We start from the raw sequence: 18,663 nt of genomic DNA, 5'->3' as shown, positions 1-18,663 counted from the left end.
CGCAGACCACTGGTGGTCCATGAGGTCCAAGAGGCTGGCGACCGCTGGTTTAAGGAAACCTTTGTGATGGCCTCCTGCGATGCCTGTTCAAACGCCTGATGCTTCTCCATCTGAAGGGACTAATTCTTCATTTCCTGTCTCATAAAAACACTGAGATGCACTGTTTTACACTTTGTCCCATTTCTAGATAAATGATTTATGATTTTAAATTATAAAGCTTTTATATAATATTTTAGAAAATAGTGGCGTGTTCAAAGGCAGAATATAAATTCATGGCCACAGGCACGAAGACGACAATACTGAAATTGAAATCCCAAAGGCTCTTCTTTCTCTCTCAAGAAGTATGTAGGACACTGCTGGCTACCTTATCACCACTGGAGCAACATCTAAAGTCCTGCCCACACACTGTGGAACTGCATTCAATCACTGTTGTTTAGATAACACGCCCAGTGAGAGTTCACCCCTGGGGCAGCTCGGGCTGCATACCAAAATTCCCTTTCATATCTCCAATCACTGGCTATTTAAAAAATACAGATTATAAAAATTATATTCTCTCCCAGGTTGGTGTGGCTCAGTGGGTAGGAGTGTTGTCCCATATACCATAAGGCTGTGGGTTCAATCATGGTCAGGGCACATACCTGGGTTGTGGGTTCAATCCCCAGTCAGGGCATATAGAAGAGGCAACCAATTGATGTTTCTCTCTCTCTCCTTTCTCCTCTCTCTAAAATCAAAAAGCATGTCTCTGAGTGAGGATTTTAATTATATATATATATATATATATATATATATCCTCAATCCTACACCCAAGAGTAACAACACTTGGCTCTGAACTGCCAAAAGTGTACACACAAAAAACCCCCAATTTCTTATTAGCAAAATAGAGTGAAGGAAGTTTGGGTGGGTTGGTGTGGGAGGTAATACAGGTAATCCGTGTTCATTTTGCAAACAAGATCAGATTTTAATTTAAAACATCGTATTTCACACATAAATTAAATGACCAAGGTGATGAAGGTCACTGAGAACAGTCATCGCTGCTTCTTACGCCGAGGGAGGAAGACAGAGAAGACAGGGGAATAAGGGAAACTTCCCTGAAAAATACTACATCTGTTATATAAACATCTAACGTATATTATAAAATTCTCATCTTTGGTCGCATTCCTTCTATTCCTACAAATGTATCACATGTTCGGCTTTTTAAAAAATACCTGAGAAATTCAATGTCATCATCTGAAGGTCAGAGGACTGGCATCCGAGGTTCTGAATTCCAGACATACTCCTATCTAATGAGGTAGTCACTCTATTTTATTAAAAAGCGCAGCGAAGCGTAACTTTCCCAGTGGCTTCTCTGTTTGGAATCCAGCTTCTGTGCAGGCAGCAAGTGCTGGGACACGTCTGAAAAGCTTGACAGACGGGGGCCTCGGGCGTCGTGATTTTTATTCCAAGTTCAGCCGTCACCTGAGGCCTCCACCTCTTCCCCTCTATGCCCTAGCAGAATCCTGGGGAGAAGTCTAGACACCCAATTTCAAACACGGGAAACTAATGCAGAGTCAGTGAGGAACTTGGCCCAGTAAGCAGGAATCTCGGTTCAGTGGCAATTATGTCTGTGACTGACCAAAAGATTCCCCAGTTTGCCTGTTGTTTTTATGGTAGAAAGCTGTGAGCTGGGCCTACTGCTGGCAAACAGGACTCTGTGGACTAACAGCTAACACCTCTAAAGGTCAAAAAACCACCATGCGTGTCAGGCCAACCTTCCCTTCAGGTTCGGGGATGGAGACAGGGCTGGTGGGAAGCGTGATAAGGTCACCTAATTACACTCAGGCCAGAGTAACAAGTGAGACACAGAAGATGCCTCCTTTTAGAGACAATAATTCAAAACAATTTAATGAAACAACCCAATGGGAGAATATCATTGCGCTATTCTTCTAAAGCAGCGATTCTCAACATGGCGCGACCCTTTCACAGGGGTCGCCTAAGACCATCCTGCACATCAGATATTTACATTACGATTCATAAACAGTAGCAACATGACAGTTATGAAGTAGCAACGAAAATAAGTTTATGGTTGGGTCACAACATGAGGAACTGTATTTAAAGGGCCAGAAGGTTGAGAACCAAGGCTCGTGGAGGAAATGAACACGTTTGTCAAGAGTGGTCTTATATATTGGTTTCTTTCCCTTTGCTCAGCCATGATTCCCCACAAATGGGAAAGACCAAAAACTTGATTTCTGCCTAGAAAGGTGAAATCTAGAAGATGAAATCAAATTTCAAAGACACACAGGTCACAGGCACGCAGCCAGAGGCCTACTCCCTCCTTAGCACACTCGAACTGCCTCCACGGACCCTCTCAGCTTCCCAAGTCTAGTCATCACTCCAGGGCCTGGAATCTACACTTCCTCTCTTATCTATAAGGATTCCTCAATGACCCTTAAACCCAGGAAAGCTGGGGCCTGCTGCTTCCAGCCATCTCTTCTTAATCAGAGTCAAGGGGGCACAGACATCACTTAACATTATCTGACACAGGAAACTGCACTTTCTCAAACCAGCTGCTTGTAACTAACAATGGACACCTCTACGTCTTGTCCAAAGAGGGCATTGCTCAGATTCCATGTTTAAAATCATACAAGTTAAGCAGTCCTTCATTTTACTGTTTAACTAGATAGCACACTGTCACCACTTCCCCCATTCTACACAACCTTTGCTCACGCGAGAGGTGGGGCGGGGGGGGGGGGTAGTGGGGGGGAATGAGGTCCCACAGAGAAATTTTATTTTCTCTACTTCCATACCATTCTAGTGTGTTAGGATGATTATGTAATATTTTTATAATCCAGAAAGTCTTTGATAAGCCCACCAAACCAAAACATGTTCATACCTGTGACCTAGTTATTCTTGTGAATTTATCCCAAAGAGATAATTTATTACAGCATAAAGATTTCACTATAATGATGTCTTGTCTAACACAGCAAAGAATTAGATACAATCTACATTGTAAACATGAGAAACATGTTTCATAGATTATGGTACACGCATGTGACTGAATATTATTTATCATTATAATTGTAAAGGCTTTTTGAAAATGAGTGGAAAACTGTGAAAACTACAGTGAAAGTAGTATTCCAAATAGAAAGTACACCACATAAACAAAATGTAACTAAGATATATAAGATCAAAAAGTGTAGAGTGCTAGGATTTATATGCCATTTAAATATGTTACTGATTTCCTTTAACAAATAAATATAAAATACTCGCTCACCGGTGATATGATGAAAATTAATTTTGCCATAATTCCAAACTAAGGTATTAACCAACTTCTCCTTTATTTTGTGGGAATTTATAAGCTTTCCTAAATTTTACTTAAGTCCACTAAAGGAAATGGAAAAAGTACCAATGGGTTAAATGGCAAAATAGGGTCTCAGGATCCATGTCTATTATATCTACTTTTAATGGACTTGAGGTACCAATCAGAAGTTTAAGAAAGTCCCTAAAAATTGACAAATCCATTTAACTTATAAGCTAATTTATCAAAGTACTTTCTAAAGTAAAATGCTGCCATAGTAACTACCACAATGATCAGTTTCATCACATGGTAAATCTATTCTAGTCAACAACAACTATTTGTATATATGTGGAGGGCCTCTTTAAAAAAAAATAATATTGTTTCAACCAACTTTCTGAAGGGATAGAAGTCAAGTTTTCTTTCCTTTGGGTTCTTAGAACTTAAGTATTTTCAATGATCTTACAAAGGCTCAAGTCCCAGTGGGTAGCTGGGGGAGGAAGGACAGTAGGGGGCCAGCAGTGACCCTGGGAGCTGACAAGAAGCGTGAGTGCGTGCTCATGTGCTGTTTCCCATGCTTCCATCCAAGAAAAGGCTGTATTGAAGTGATGGGTATGAATGCACCCATTATGTATCACCACCACGGCCTTATCCCACTCACAGTCTTAACACTGGCTTAGTTCACCTCCCTTGGAGACAATCTGGACCATCAACTGGGGTGGAGGCACTTAGGTAACTTTATGAGTTGGCTTCATTGAGCTAGCTTCTCAGGTGTGGTTCCACAGCCACGCCCTAAAAACTGAAAACCTTTTATAACAATTTGTCAAGTCTGTTTACCCCATGGGCTTGGTGAAAGACGGATTGACCAAGTCAGCCTGGATGATGAGTGCACTATTCCTGACGTAGAGGCTGCAGATACAGCCCACCCTTTTCAACCTGAACTCGCTTGACAGTGCCCACATGCAAGGGCCCCCAGGTTAACCATCTTCATCTCATATGCTCTGACACAATGACATTTTTCTATTTATAACATCGGTCAATAGAGATTTTTATAAAGCCAAAATACTTCTTGTAGGTTTCAAGAGAATACGCAAATATTAATAAAAAGAGATTTGGTCTACTGTCACGTAGAATGTGGTACACAGCAAATGAAGTCATTATTATTACAATTTTTCATACTCTTCCCTCAAAGATTCCAAGGTACCCCACCCCCCGCCTCTCTCTCACACACACACATACACACACGCACACACAGATTTTTTTAAAAGAAAAACAAATGTTACATTACAGACGACTAGGTAAAGGGCCAGGAACATAAAAGAGGATTGTTATGGTGCTTCCTAGAGAGCCTAAATTCAGCACCACATCCATTTCAGTATTCTTTGTCTAAAAATCCTTGCCACCCTTCCATGATATTCCCCCCAGCACAATAAGTTAGGAGAACAAGGAAGGGGAGAAGTTACAGAAGTTCTTACAATCCTGGAAGTACAACTCTACCTCTGGGCTGGGTGAAGAAAACAGGCTGGCCCTCCTGGACTGGGGTGAGGCAGGTATGTGCAGCTGGTCCTGGAATTGGGTGGAAGCAGGAATCTGTACAAGAACCAACAAGCCCAAAGGAGAGGTACCCAATCGAACCTGTGTTTAGCAGACTTAACCTTCTGTTTTCAAGTGGCTTATGATATGCTAGATTTAACCTTAGTGCCATTCTGAATGACCCAACAGCATGCAAAGAAATTAAGGAAGATGAAAGAGGGTATCATTTATTAATTACTGGTCTAAAACCCAGTTTTAAAGAATGCCCCATGAAAACTCATAAAATTTAAATTTAAATCCTAGCCCCAACGTTTTTCCTAAAATCTGAGTGGACAACTATATTTCACCAGTTTCTTCTTAGTTTTTAAAATAACTCACTAGTCTGTCTTATCTCATCCACCCACTAGAATATAAATTCCATGAAAACAGGGACTTTGGTTTTCAAAAGCTCATTAATTCTGGTCCTCTGTTCCAGCTGCAGTGGTCATATGAAAGCCATGACTTACAGGGCATCTTTTACTTTTTATATATAATATATACAGCATATTAAAAATATATATTCTCTATATAAAATTCAATGTTATATACTGGGGAAAAGCTCCATAGTTTTTCTCCCCCAGTGGTCTTTTATTTTGTTTTTGTTTTGCGTGGTTTTTTGTTTGATTTTTGTTGTTTCTCCCACTATGGTCTTTTAAAGAGGAAAACATACTTATACTAATTCGATAAAATTAGCTGAATGGTTAAAACCCACAACCAGAATTCACTGTGTAGCAAAGTTCGTTTAACCACCAACCACTCTACTAGGAGGAGTCAGCACATGGGGCCCATGCTGTGGACCTGGTGCTTCCCCCAAATTCCATGTGGGGTACAGAGACAAGTTAGTTCCTGTTACCATTTCTCTCTCCCATCCTGGTCACAGCCTAACCTATCCTATATAATAAAAGGCTAATATGCAAATTGACCAAACAGCAGAACGACCAGCTGCTATAATGCGCACTGACCACCAGGGGCAGACGTCAATGCAGGAGCTGCAGCAATGGTGGCGTGAGCCTCTCCCGCCTCTGCGTTAGTGCTAAGGATCTCTGACTGACGGCTCAGGCCTGCTCCCCCGTCATTCGGACATCCCCTGAGGGCTCCAGGACTGTGAGAGGGCACAGGCCAGGCTGAGGGACACCCCCCCTGAGTACTCGATATTCGTGCACCAGGCCTCTAGTAATAAAATAATTCTCACCAGGTGTTCATTCACTTACACAACCACGCTTGCCTACCATTCTGGGCACAGTGGCTGTCTTGAGTAAGCTGTTCATTTCCCCATAGACCAAAATACCAAGGGAGAGTGGTCCATGGGGGAGGTTTCCTTCACTATCGCCTCTTTTCCCTGCCACTATGCTCAACATTGCCAGCCTGGGCCATCCCATTCACTTTGTGGGTAAATGTGATTATGCTTCTTTTAAAACTCAGAATTGCATGGCATTCACAGATATTCATTGTTAGGTCTCTCTCCACCTCTTCAGCTGCAGAGAAGAGTTTAAACACTAGTTTCCAAGTGTTTAATGCTCTCTTATCCCTTTATGCCTTTGCCCACTCATGTGCTTCTCCTCCCACTCTTTAAGACCCAGCGCAGGCCTTTCCTACCCCAGGAAGCCTTCCCTGATGCCCCCTACCAGTTTTGGATACCCCTTTCCTGTGGCTCCATAGTTCCTTATGCATAACTTCAAAGAGCTTCACAAACTGGTGACTGAGGTTTTGTTTTTATCCTTGTGGTTATTTATTTGGGTTCTTTCTTCAATTTACCCATTAGTTCCTTTGGGGGACGGGGTCTTCTTTAATTCCAGATCTGGCCCATCAAGCCCAGATCCTCTAAACACTTGTTCATGCACAAAACATGGAATGAGCTCGAGTTTGCTTGTACATATGATGTTGATGACTTCTCATATTTTATGGAAAATGGCATACTACCATTTCTCCCTTTCATCACTTGGAAATCAGATATCAAGTCTCCCTCTAAAGAAACACTATCACGGAAGGTCGAAAAGTAGCTGGCAAACAGGAGTTAAATCTCTAAGGATGTATTTTCCTGTAGACAGCATATCTTTGGCAACGTTTTTATTATACACTCGTGGTGCACTTTGTCTAAAACATATTTAGGACACATGCTTACGGCAAGATATTTTATGGTAAAATGTATTTTAGACTCTTAGCAGATGGTACCCTATATATTCCAGCCACAACACTCTCAAGTTGCCTACTCCACTGCTTGGAGTTTAATTTTCCTGTACTTGCCATTCTCACTACTGCTCATTCTTCATGACCCAGAATCAAATGCCGCTCTCCCATGGAGCCTTTCTTGATCACAGTAGACAGAAAGTATCCCTCACTCCTCCAGCTCCTCCAGCACTTGTCTCGTGCATCTTTGTATCATCTACCACAGCATCTGACGCCACGTGTGGCACATACACAGCAGATGCTCAACAACTGCCACAGCAAGAATGGCCCTTTCTACATATCCCTCAGTATTTACAATAGGGAAAAACTAGAACTAGAATAAGCAAATATCAAACATCAGAGGGGGAGCTTAGCAAGAACCATGGGACATCAACATAATAGGATATTACGTTCCTAATAAAAAGGACCATTATGTGACTTCTGGCCATTCATATAAAATAATGCCGTGTGGAGAAATACACAAACAGCATATGAACCACTGCCCCATTTTTAAAAATTTCTGGATGCACATTAACAAGGCAATTTGGAGTCTAATGAATAAACTTGACATTAATTAGCATTTTTAAGCTTACATGCACAGCCTCACATGACACTCATCTTAAATGCTCCTGCATTTATTATGTAGTCAAAGTAGCTTCACTACCTCAGAAATCATCAAAAAGTGTCTCCAATGACCAATGGCTGGGAATCCTCCGAAGAGCTGTAATGTAACATTATTGTTTTAAATCCAAGTCTCTTCAACTGTTTTGCATCTTAAGACCAACATCTTTACCCCACTTATCCAGACCCATAAGGCAGGTTTTTAATGATATGAAAATCCACTCTCCTCCGTTTCCCACGAATCCCTTTTTCCAAAGGAAGATGTCACCATGAGCCCAGTATAAACAGAAACGCACACATTAGAGATTTAGGAAGGATAAGTGGAAGGGGGGTTGAAGTTAGGGCTTTTTATTTACCCCAGATACATTCCCAACTGCAGTATTTTTTTTTAAATATATTTTATTGTTTTTTTACAGAGAGGAAGGGAGAGAGATAGAGAGTCAGAAACATCGATGAGAGAGAAACATCGATCAGCCGCCTCCTGCACATCTCCCACTGGGGATGTGCCCGCAACCCAGGCACATGCCCTTGACCGGAATCGAACCTGGGACCTTTCAGTCCGCAGGCCGACGCTCTATCCACTGAGTCAAACCGGTTTCGGCCCAACTGCAGTATTTTATTGGCTTCCTAAATCCAAACTCCATACAATGTCCACTGGGTACAGGGTAAGGCCAGCAGCATTCACACTAAAGGTCAAAGCAGTTATAACTGACTAATGCTCACAGTCTACCTACTGTCGTGTTTACTGCTTTATTTTCTCTGCCAGTAAATATTATGTGCCACCAGCCCAAAGCCTGAAGTTTCCACTCACAGAAATTAAGAAAGTCCAAGAGAAAAGTCATATTCAAATTTAAGAAAAAATCATGGTTTTACCATACGGGAGCAAAATTACCCTGTCTCATATCTAGTATTCGAAGCCTAGAAACCAAAAGCCTGACAATAGCTGAACCCCCAAAAACTAGCATTTAAAAATCATTTAAAAGTACTCTGAAGGATTTTACAAATTTAAAAATATTCTGAAGGAAAGGCAATCATAAAGATATTCTCATCTTTATGACACAAGGCCAGCCATAGTATATAACATGGAATGACCACTGAACTCAAACAAAATCCACACAGTTCTCTGACCTACTAGCTGTGCAATCTCATGTCTATACTTAGACATGCGTAAAACGTAGGTATCCTTCAGATAGCATTAACTTCTTTAACTAATGGAGGACCAAAAGTTAGTCTCATTACCTTAAAATAGGGAATGAACTAAAAATGAGAGTCAAAAATACAAGAATGTCAGGGATATCTGAATGCTAACACAGGCCTTTCCTGTGTTAAAACACTTTTCCACAAAAAGTTAACCCATTCCACTTACAGTCAAAATACCTATTTGTCTACAGGCCTTCCAATGTGCACTGATTTTTTTAAAAAAATGTATTTTTACTGATTTCAGAGAGGAAGGGAAAGGAAAAAAGAGAGAGAAACATCAATGATGAGAGAGAATCGTCTCCTACTGGGGATCGAGCCCACAACCTAGGTATGTACCCTGACTGGGAATCAGACTGTGACCTCCTGGTTTATAGGTCAATGCTCAACCACTGAGCCACACTGGCTGGGCTGTGCACTGATTTTTTAACAACCCACCAATAAGTGGCCTAATCAAAATTATTTTACATCAAAATGATTTATTACCCAGCAGTGTCAAGAGCAACTTTCAGTCCTGCTACATTCATGCTCACAGAGAAGAGTTTGCTTTAAAATTGGTGGAAGTTAAAAGCACTGGCACCCCAGTTGCAACATGCACACCTAACACACAGACACTGGGTTCTAAACACCATTCTCCAATAAAAAGATCCAGGATTCTTGAGGAAATGATTGACTCTAGGGTTAGGGCAAGGAAAATGTATGATAAGGCTGAATACCTGGGGTGCCACAAAATAAGAATGGATGGGAACATGTCAAAAGACAGTGGGGCCAGTCAAAAGGAACTCCCAATGGCCAACTCTGGAACAATTTAAGCAATTAAATAAAAAAATGATAGCATTGGATTAGAACCCATACAATAAAGTAACTATCCATGAGTCCATACTGCCGTGTGTGTGTATGTGTGTGTGTGTGTGTGTGCGCGCGCGCGCGTAAAAGAAAGGGCAGTTCTTCCTTACAGAAGAATTCCAATAAATAAATAAATGTATAGGAATGAAGGAGACATGGAATCACTATTAGGTAAGTAGTATAGTGATAATAATTGCAGGCAAGATCTACCCATGGATGCTAAAATCAGTGGGTAAAAGCTTGAGAAGAAATAGGATATTTGCCCAGACCTATAAAGTAGGTTTTTAATTATAAATTAAAATTTTAATTTGCATAGTTTCAAAGTATCTTCCCCCAAGACATTTATTAATTACAGAGGGAATAATAGTCACTTTATAGTGGAGAAATCCCAGGGAAACTACCTGAATCAAGTGATCAAGGTTAGCATCACCTTTAATACCACTTGGAAAAAGAACACATCATCGCTTTTGTGGTATTCTTCCCCAAAACACAACCTCAAAGTAAATATTAGAAAACATCCCAAAATCCCAAACTCAGTGTCATTCAACAAAATAACTGACCAGTACTGTCCAAAAGTATCAATATCATGAAAGACAAGGAGAGACTGAGGAACTAGCTGTCGTCGTCTGAGGAGACAGAACTAAATGCAATGAAGATCATGGATTAGATCCTGGACCTGAAGGAGGACATTAGTGGAAAACCAGATGAAATGCTAATAAGGTCTGTAGTTTAGCTAAAGGTATGGTACTAATTTAAATCTCCTGATTCTGGTAATTATGCTGATTATGTAAGATGCTAACGCTGGCAGGAGCTGGAAAAGGGTGTATGTAAATTCTGTACTATCTGTGCAGCTTTTTTTCCAAGTTCAAAATAAAAAGATTTTAAAAACCGATGGCCGAGGGAAGCAGCTATGGTTACGTTACTCCTCGCTTCCATTTGGCTTTCTTTTCTTTGGGTATTTGACTAAAAAGGCCTTCCCCTGCTTTACTCAGCCAACCATGGAAAAGCATGGAAAGGCATGAGACACGAGACTCGGATACACAGACCATCACAGCGACTGTCTCAAAAATTAAGTGCAGCCTGCCTTCTAGAGTTTAGCCTGTTAGTCCCGAACAAAACAAAGTCATTAACTTTAGACTATGTTAGTGAATTCCCAAACCGGTCTTGGATGGTGCCAAAGAAAAGAACACTGGGTATTCACAGAATCTGTCAACAGCAAAAGATCTTTTGGCATAAAATCCAAAGCTATTTAAGAAATGACTGCCAGCATTATTGGGGGGGGGGGGGGACAATGAAAGATAGGTTAGTAGTGGGGTGGGTTGTACAAAGGGAAGAAGAGAGAAAAGCCCATGAGGCACAAATGTGCTACTAGGTGCTTCATCGCCGAAAAATACTAAGTTAGACTAACAATGCATTTAAAGACACCTTGTTTACACAGCTCATAAACATACCCAAGAGGAATTTATTATTTACATTCTCTTTAAATTATATGTTACCACATTGTATGACAATAAAGAGTTAGACACACCCTTCCTTTCTCCACTTTTTCCAAGCATTTAATTACTCACTGTGACGTTCTTAGGTAATAGTGGCTAGCATCTACATCTATAATAAACAGGCAGTTTAAAACTAAACAAAACAAAATAAGATCTCGGGCTATCCATCTAAAGGTAATATGCACATATTTTTGGCCCTATCATTTCTACTTAAAGGAAACTACCTTAAAGAAAAACGTAAGTATACAAGATTGTTCATTGTTGCATTATTTATAGTAGAAAAGAAGCTGAAAACACACTAAATGCTCATTTTAAAAAACCCTTAAAGTATGGTATATCTGTATAATCGGCAGTGTTTAAAAGGAATTAGTTAATTCTAGATGTACTGAAAAAGAAAGATATTCATAATCTATAGTGAAGTAAAAAATAAATAAGTTAAATGTGGACAAAGTATATTATAATTCTACTCAAAGGAAGAAATTTTCTTTGTACTTATAAGCAGAGAGATGATGTGTTGTGGAATTGTGCACCTGAAACAGGTATAAGTCACCTCAGTAAGTTCAACAAAAAGAAAATATATGGAAGGATACATATCAGACTGAAGAGGGACCATGCTAGGGAACATCTGAAGGGATAGTGGAGTTCTTACTTGCTTTTTAAAATAACCAGTAGAGACTACCTTTTTTGTGTTTTTTTTTTTTTTTTAAGTAAAAAAACACAAATGAACACCTAATTTAGTCTCCCCTTCAGAGGGCTTCCCAGGCAACAGAAAGTCACACCAGAAAAAGCAGTGACCTCCTAGCCACTTATTTTCCGGGTCACATAAATGGGCTTTTAGTTAATCCTTTTCTCAACTGATACCAACAATCACATTTTTATTTACGCTATTTGGTTTCAGCATTTCAATGTGATTATTAGGGAACAAACAGAAGAACTTCAAATCAAGAGGCAGCTTTTCAACCCTTTTCAAAGTCAAATTATTTCTGTAATAGGAAAGGATGACATGTAGAACTTATATGTCTTTATTTGTTAGTTCTCTTGATAGGAATAAGTAGGTCATCATCAATACAAAGCAGCTAAATCAAAAGAATTTATTTTATAGGTTAAAGCAGGTTGGAAGAAGAGGGACAGGGAATCTTAACTCTCCAAATTTTTATGTTCAATTTCTTTCAAATTTTAAGCGTCATTATTAAAAATTATTAATGCTATTTTAAAACTTCTAGAACCTAACAGTTGAAATCCCATTCAATGTTTTTGACTTCTGAAAAATATCTACACTTGTAAATCTGATTTTAAAGGGGAAAAAAAGTCACTCATCAATTCTCTAGTTTATTGCATTAAATCATGACAGTTTACAAAATATAAATAATCTCAAGCTTATTAACAATTTAAGATTTTAAAGTATTTCTGCTTCACTTTAATCCATGGCAGGGCTGGTTCCCATCATTCCATCGAATTCTTGAAATGAGAGCTCTATGCTAAGGTGGAGGATTTAGAGACTTACAAAGTCAAAAAGAAATCATAACTCCTGTGTTTTTAATCATCCATCCTCCTGGTGTATGATTTACCTCATAATTCCCTCCGAGCAAATGAAGAAAGTTTTGAAGAACGAGTTATTCTCAATGTAAATCTCCAGCCAGCCTCTGTCAATCATGCTAGCCTTTCCCCTGGTTAGCCTCTCTCCACCTTCTGCCTGAAAACTACACTACCATTTAATTGCTTTGTGACTTCCCATTTTATGAAGAGGCAGAAAGACATAAAGAGCTGAAACTAGGGGATAAGCCCGCTGCCGTAAATTGTCCCCTTAAGCAATGAAACTTGCCTCCCCAGCGTAATAAGGCGGGCACGGTGGGAACCCTGACAAGTGCAATTCTGCCTAAGTCCAGAGCCCCCATCATCACAGAAAGCCTCACAGTTAGTTCTCTGGAATGCAGTGCCATAGATCAGCAGCCGGGCCAGCCAACGGCAGGTTTTCTCATGCCGGTGTGAAGGGCACAGCCCGGTGAGTCACTGCCCTCCACCTGACTCCATCCCAAACTTTACCTTCTATTCTCATGGACCAGCGACAACCACCACAAAAAGGCGCAAGAGAATGATGAGAGACGGTGTTAAGAAAAAATGTATAACCTGACAGCACCTCATCTGCCACCCCGTTTCCCTGGAAATCAAACTATGCACTCGTTACATAACGCAGTGAAAAACATTTCGCTACATGTACGCCCTCATGCACTTAGGAGAATTTTCTCCTTTCCCACTCCACTGGCTCCCCTTGTAAGTCCTCCTTTCTTCCGCTGGAGTGAGAGGGAAATCATGATCAGATGACACCGCATTCCTGACTGTGCCTGGCCCCTGCCCTCCGGAAGATTACAGCCAGTGCTTCGAACACACTAAGCAGGACTTGGTGGCTGAAGCCCTGGGAAAATATCCATTAGTGACTTCTCTAAGACGCTGCCAGCCAGAGAACAAAGGCTGCAAGTGTTGTTAAGGCCCATTGACATGTGTAAGAAAGTGGGTTTATGACATTGTTCTAAAAAAGTGTGTGTGTGTGTAGATCTAATAAAGAGTGGGGCAAAAGTAGGTTTTCAGTTGTTTGTATGGAAAATAATACAATTAATAAATAATAATACAATAAACTGTTTCACGTACTCACAACTGTAAACCTACCTTTGCCATAGCTTGTATATTTACTAAGCATAAAAAAAATCTACAAAAAATACACAATAAACTCAGCAGTGGTTATATTGAGTGGGCCAGAAAGTGGGAAGCAAGAGTAATTTTTTTTCTGTGTACAACTTTTATGGCTTAAATATGTGACAATGGGGATGTATTATTTCTTTCATTAATTTTAATTTTAAAAGTTAAAATATGGAAGAGCCCTAGCCGGTTTGGCTCAGTAGCTAGAGCGTCGGCCTATGGACTGAAGAGTCCTGTGTTTGATTCCCGGTCAAGGGCACATGCCCAGGTTTCAGGCTCAATCCCCACTAGGTGGCTTGCAGGAGGCAGCCAATCAATAATTCTCTCTCATCATTGATCTTTCTCTCTCTCTCCCCCTCTCCCTTCCTTTCTAAAATCAATAAAAATATATTTTTAAATATGTACATATGGAAAAGAGTGGTGACCAACTTTGCCAAACCACAGACTACAATACATGGTCTGCCAAAGCATTTTTGTCCCTCATCCAAGTGCAGGAAGCAGTTAAGGAAAAGTAATGTAGTCATTGGGATGGTGAAGTTTCAGGGTTTCAACTGGGTTTTTAAAAGGACAGTCAGAATATCTAAAACAAGTCTGTGTAAAATACCTAGCGGTTGAGCAAACGGAACAAGCCCCTACGCTGGTAACGTTATGTCCTCCTCTTGGAAGCCAGGCCGTGGCAGGTGACCCCAGGAGCATCTTCCCTGGTACGGGGCCAGCACGCTCACAAGAAATTCAACTCAACTGGATGAACAGTTTCTGTATTTACTTTTTGCAAAAGGATTACTCAAGAAGAGAAAAAACAAACAAAAGAAACATCAGAGTTCCTAAGGACTGTAATTTAGATTGAAGCGTTCTTTAAAAGAAATTACAAAAGCCCAGCCGGTGTGGCTCAGTAGTTGAGTGTCAACCTATGAATGAGGAGATCACTGTTCGATTCCCCATCAGGGCACATGCCCGGGTTGCAGGCTCGATCCCCAGTGGGGATCATACAGGAGGCAGCCGATCAATGATTCTCTCTCATCATTGATGTTTCTATCTCTCTCTCCCTCTCCCTTCTTCTCTGAAATCAATAAAAATATATATACCTATTTTTTAAAAAAAGAAATCACAAAAATTGCAATTGGCTACTCATTTGGGGAAAAAAATTAGTTTTCATTCATATCTCAAATCACACTTCAAACTAACTTCTATACAGATGAAATACTTTATAATGTGAAATAAAACCATCATACTACAGTAAGAAAATGTAGGTAGCATTTCTATGCAATCTTATGGTTGGAGATGTTGATTTTCATGCATTCTTTCTAGAAACACTAGATGCCAAGCAGCAGGGAGCTAGCTGTGGAAAACACAGACACAGCCCCTGTGCCTGTAGAGTCACAGGCTAGAGGGGGAAATTGAAAAAAAAAATTCCATAATGATATGTGCACAAAGGTGAAAATAGCAGGATTCTGAGGAAGAGAATACTGAGGAAATAGCCAACGTTGGATGGCACTCTGACTGAGGTGAGATTTAAGCTGACGATCTTGTTAACAGTTACCACGGGTGTGCACTTCTATGCACAGGGCAGTTTTTTTCTAAGAGCTTTGCATGAGTTAACCCACATGGTCCTCCAAAACTCTGAGACAGGTACTATTATGATGATGATTCTTCGGTTACAGGTGAGGTAGAGGTGCAGTAACCTGCCCAAGGAAACAGGGCTAGGGAATGGGGAAGCCACGGGGACCCAAGCAGCCTGCTCCAGAGCTCTCTCCGGGAGCTGCCTCCCTGGACAAGGAGGAGTCAGCCATAAGAAATGTGTGTGTGAGCACATGTATGCAAGCACGCACCTGCACATGTACAGGCACAACCACATGTTCCAAGCAAAGGAAAAGCATCCCGGGGGCAAGAAAGAGCCTGGCCTGTTCCCTGACTTGAAAGGAGGCCAGTGGGGCTGGAACATAGTGTTCTAGAGTGAGTAACAGAGCTGAGGCTGGAGAGCAGGCGATGCCAGATCATGCCTGGCCTTGCAGGCCTCGGTAGGGAGAATGTCATGCTGGGCTCAGGCCGGGGTGTGCCAAGCCGTGATTACACTCCAAAGCGATCACTCAGCTATGTGAAGAACAGATTCAGGGGAACACCATCAGGGCATTCCTGAGTCCCGGCGAGTCTATGTGGACACCACAGGGGAAGGACTCGACTCCCAGGCCTGGGTATCTACACCTGCGCCTCCTCAGTTCATCTCTGTCATGAAGCGGCGAGAGTTACAGACGCCCCGCTCTGCCACCGACCACATCCATGACCTTAAGTGGGCAAGTCACTTAAGTCCTCCAAGTCAGCTTCCTCCTCTGTAAACCGAGGTTACTAATAGCTGCTCCACCTCCCTCCCAGCTCTCTTGTGAGGATCAGGTGAGATGATGTGTGTGAAAGTGCTCTGTGAGTTTATAAGGCACTTTAACGTTCTAGTTATTCCTGTTATTTCTGTTTCCTCACTATCCTTGACCTCTCAGCATCCACTAAGGCTGGAGTGGTTATCTGTGACCTTCAGGTTGGTCACTGTGCTAACACAATACTACAGCGTCAGCACGATGTTTCTACTGTGAATTACATATTTGGTAATGATCATATTTCATTCAAAACAAGCACAGCCTTTGGTTTTTAAATGACACAAGCATGGACTTCTGGAAGACAACACTAGTGGCTAACAATGAATGAGCAGGTACCGAGAATCAGGCACCGTCCTAAAGTACTTTACATCAACTAGCACCACTACCAGAGAGGTTTCATTACTATCATCCTATTGACGGGGAAACTGAGGCAAAGCGGTACACCCAGGATTTGAACCCAGGCACCTAGCTCTAGAGTCCAAGTTTTTACCCTCTGTCCTGCAATTCTGTTGTGACAAGGTGTGGTCTATGGTGGAGAGAAAGAAACCTGTCAGGGGGCCATGGCTCTAGAGCAGCAGTCGCCAACCAGTGGTCCCTGGACCACTGGTGGTCCGTGAGGTCCGAGAGGTTGGCGACCATTGCTCTAGAGCAGGGGTCCTCAAACTTTTTAAACAGGGGGCCAGTTCACTGTCCCTCAGACCGTTGGAGGGCCGGACTATAGTTTAAAAAAAAAACACTATGAACAAATTCCTATGCACACTGCACATATCTTATTTTGAAGTAAAAAAACAAAACGGGAACAAATACAATATTTGTATTTGCATGTGGCCCGCGGGCCGTAGTTTGAGGACCCCTGCTCTAGAGTATTAGAGGCAAGAATATGGACCTGAACAAGGACACCTGGAACCATTTTAAAAGGCAAACAAAAGTGTCCAAGTTGCGCCCTAGCTGGTTTGGCTCAGTGGATAGAGCGTCGGCTTGCAGACTTAAGGGTCCCAGGTTCGATTCCAGTCAAGGGCACATGCCTGGGTTGCGGGCTCCATCCCCAGTGGGGGGCGTGCAGGAGGCAGCCGATCAATGATTCTCTCATCATTGATGTTTCTACCTCTCTCTTCCTCTCTGAAATTAGTAACAATATTTTTTTTTAAAGTGTCCAAGTTGCTAACTACCAATATTGCTGAGAACTTAGGGTCACCAGGCACTTCCATATGCTGCTAGTGAGACTATAAACTGGCACAACTTTTTGAGGAGACAATTAGCAGAGTGTATCAAACCCTAAACAGTACATTTCCACATTCTCATTCACTCAGCAATGCCACTTACAGTAATTTGTCCTGGGGGAATTATGGCTGTGCACAAAAGATGTGCACTGCAATGTTATTTCTAAACGTAAGTATAGGAAAACAAATACATGTCCAACAAAAGGAGATGGGGGTAGAGAAACCACTGCATTACCATAGTGAACACAGCGTGGTCATTTAAGATGATGAGATAGTGGGAAAGGAACATGCATTTTATTAAGAAATAGAAGTGTGTAAAAATCCCATTACTATAGACTTTGGTACCTGACTACTTCAAGTTTTGAGTGGGTTTACCAGCTGTGTGAGCATGGACAAGTCATGTAATTTCTCTGAACCTCAAGTTTTAAATGGGGAATGAAAATGTACCAACCTCACAGGGTAGTGAAAACTAATAAATTAATGTATGTAAAATGCTTGGTACAGAGCCTGGTACTGAGTAAGCATGTGATGATGCTCACTCTTTAAAAATCTAGCAAATGAACACACATATCATTACAAGTATTTGTGATACAAACATTATAATTAATGCAGTACTATTTTAACCTTGATTATATATCTGGATGTGGAATACCAGATTTTTTTTCTTTTAAATTCTCTGTATTTTCTAGGTTTTCTATACTTGAATAAATCCAGCAATATATTAATATTTAAGTATCTCCATTTTTTTCAAGTAGCCTTAATAATACTCCTTTCAATCTATTGATTTTTCTCTAGCATAATCCACTCCATGCATATTGCGTTTATGGAAATGGGATATTTTATTGATTTAATATGAAGAGCAATACATTTTCCTCTTTATTCTTCAGAGTCAAACAGCTTGCTCATATTTCATCCTATAAATGTCTTTTCTGCACCCATATCTACATTTGCAGGTTAGGAGCACTCTGGAGAATTACTGGGGCACAAAAGGTAGGGGAAAGTGGATTAATGTCCCTTAAAAAGCACAGTTAAAAGAGACAAGCACAGCAACTTCATGACAAGTATACGGGGAAAAGCATAGCTTACCTCAGTTATGTAAGGCCAGAAATTACTGCAATAAATATTTCAACTCCATGGACAATTTCCTCGTGTGGTCAAAAGATGGAAGGACTTCAGGAGTTCAGCAGTCTGTCCGGTATAGTGACAATCATTCT

The 18,663-nt window shown here is 41.0% G+C and overlaps 1 protein-coding gene across 2 annotated transcripts in view; it reads right to left on the bottom strand.

Annotated features, from left to right (window-relative positions):
- Positions 1-18,663, bottom strand: part of KANK1 (KN motif and ankyrin repeat domains 1) — a 190,460-nt gene that overhangs the window by 102,563 nt on the left and 69,234 nt on the right. For both annotated transcript variants that reach the window (XM_036330932.1, XM_036330933.1), the window contains one exon: positions 18,536-18,661. The gene's annotated coding sequence lies outside the window, so the exon portion shown is untranslated. The remainder of the gene's footprint in view (positions 1-18,535; positions 18,662-18,663) is intronic.

Source organism: Myotis myotis, unplaced genomic scaffold, assembly GCF_014108235.1.
Source record: "Myotis myotis isolate mMyoMyo1 unplaced genomic scaffold, mMyoMyo1.p scaffold_m19_p_12, whole genome shotgun sequence".
NCBI classification, from domain to species: domain Eukaryota; kingdom Metazoa; phylum Chordata; class Mammalia; order Chiroptera; family Vespertilionidae; genus Myotis; species Myotis myotis.
This window is presented reverse-complemented; position numbering and strand designations above follow the sequence as displayed.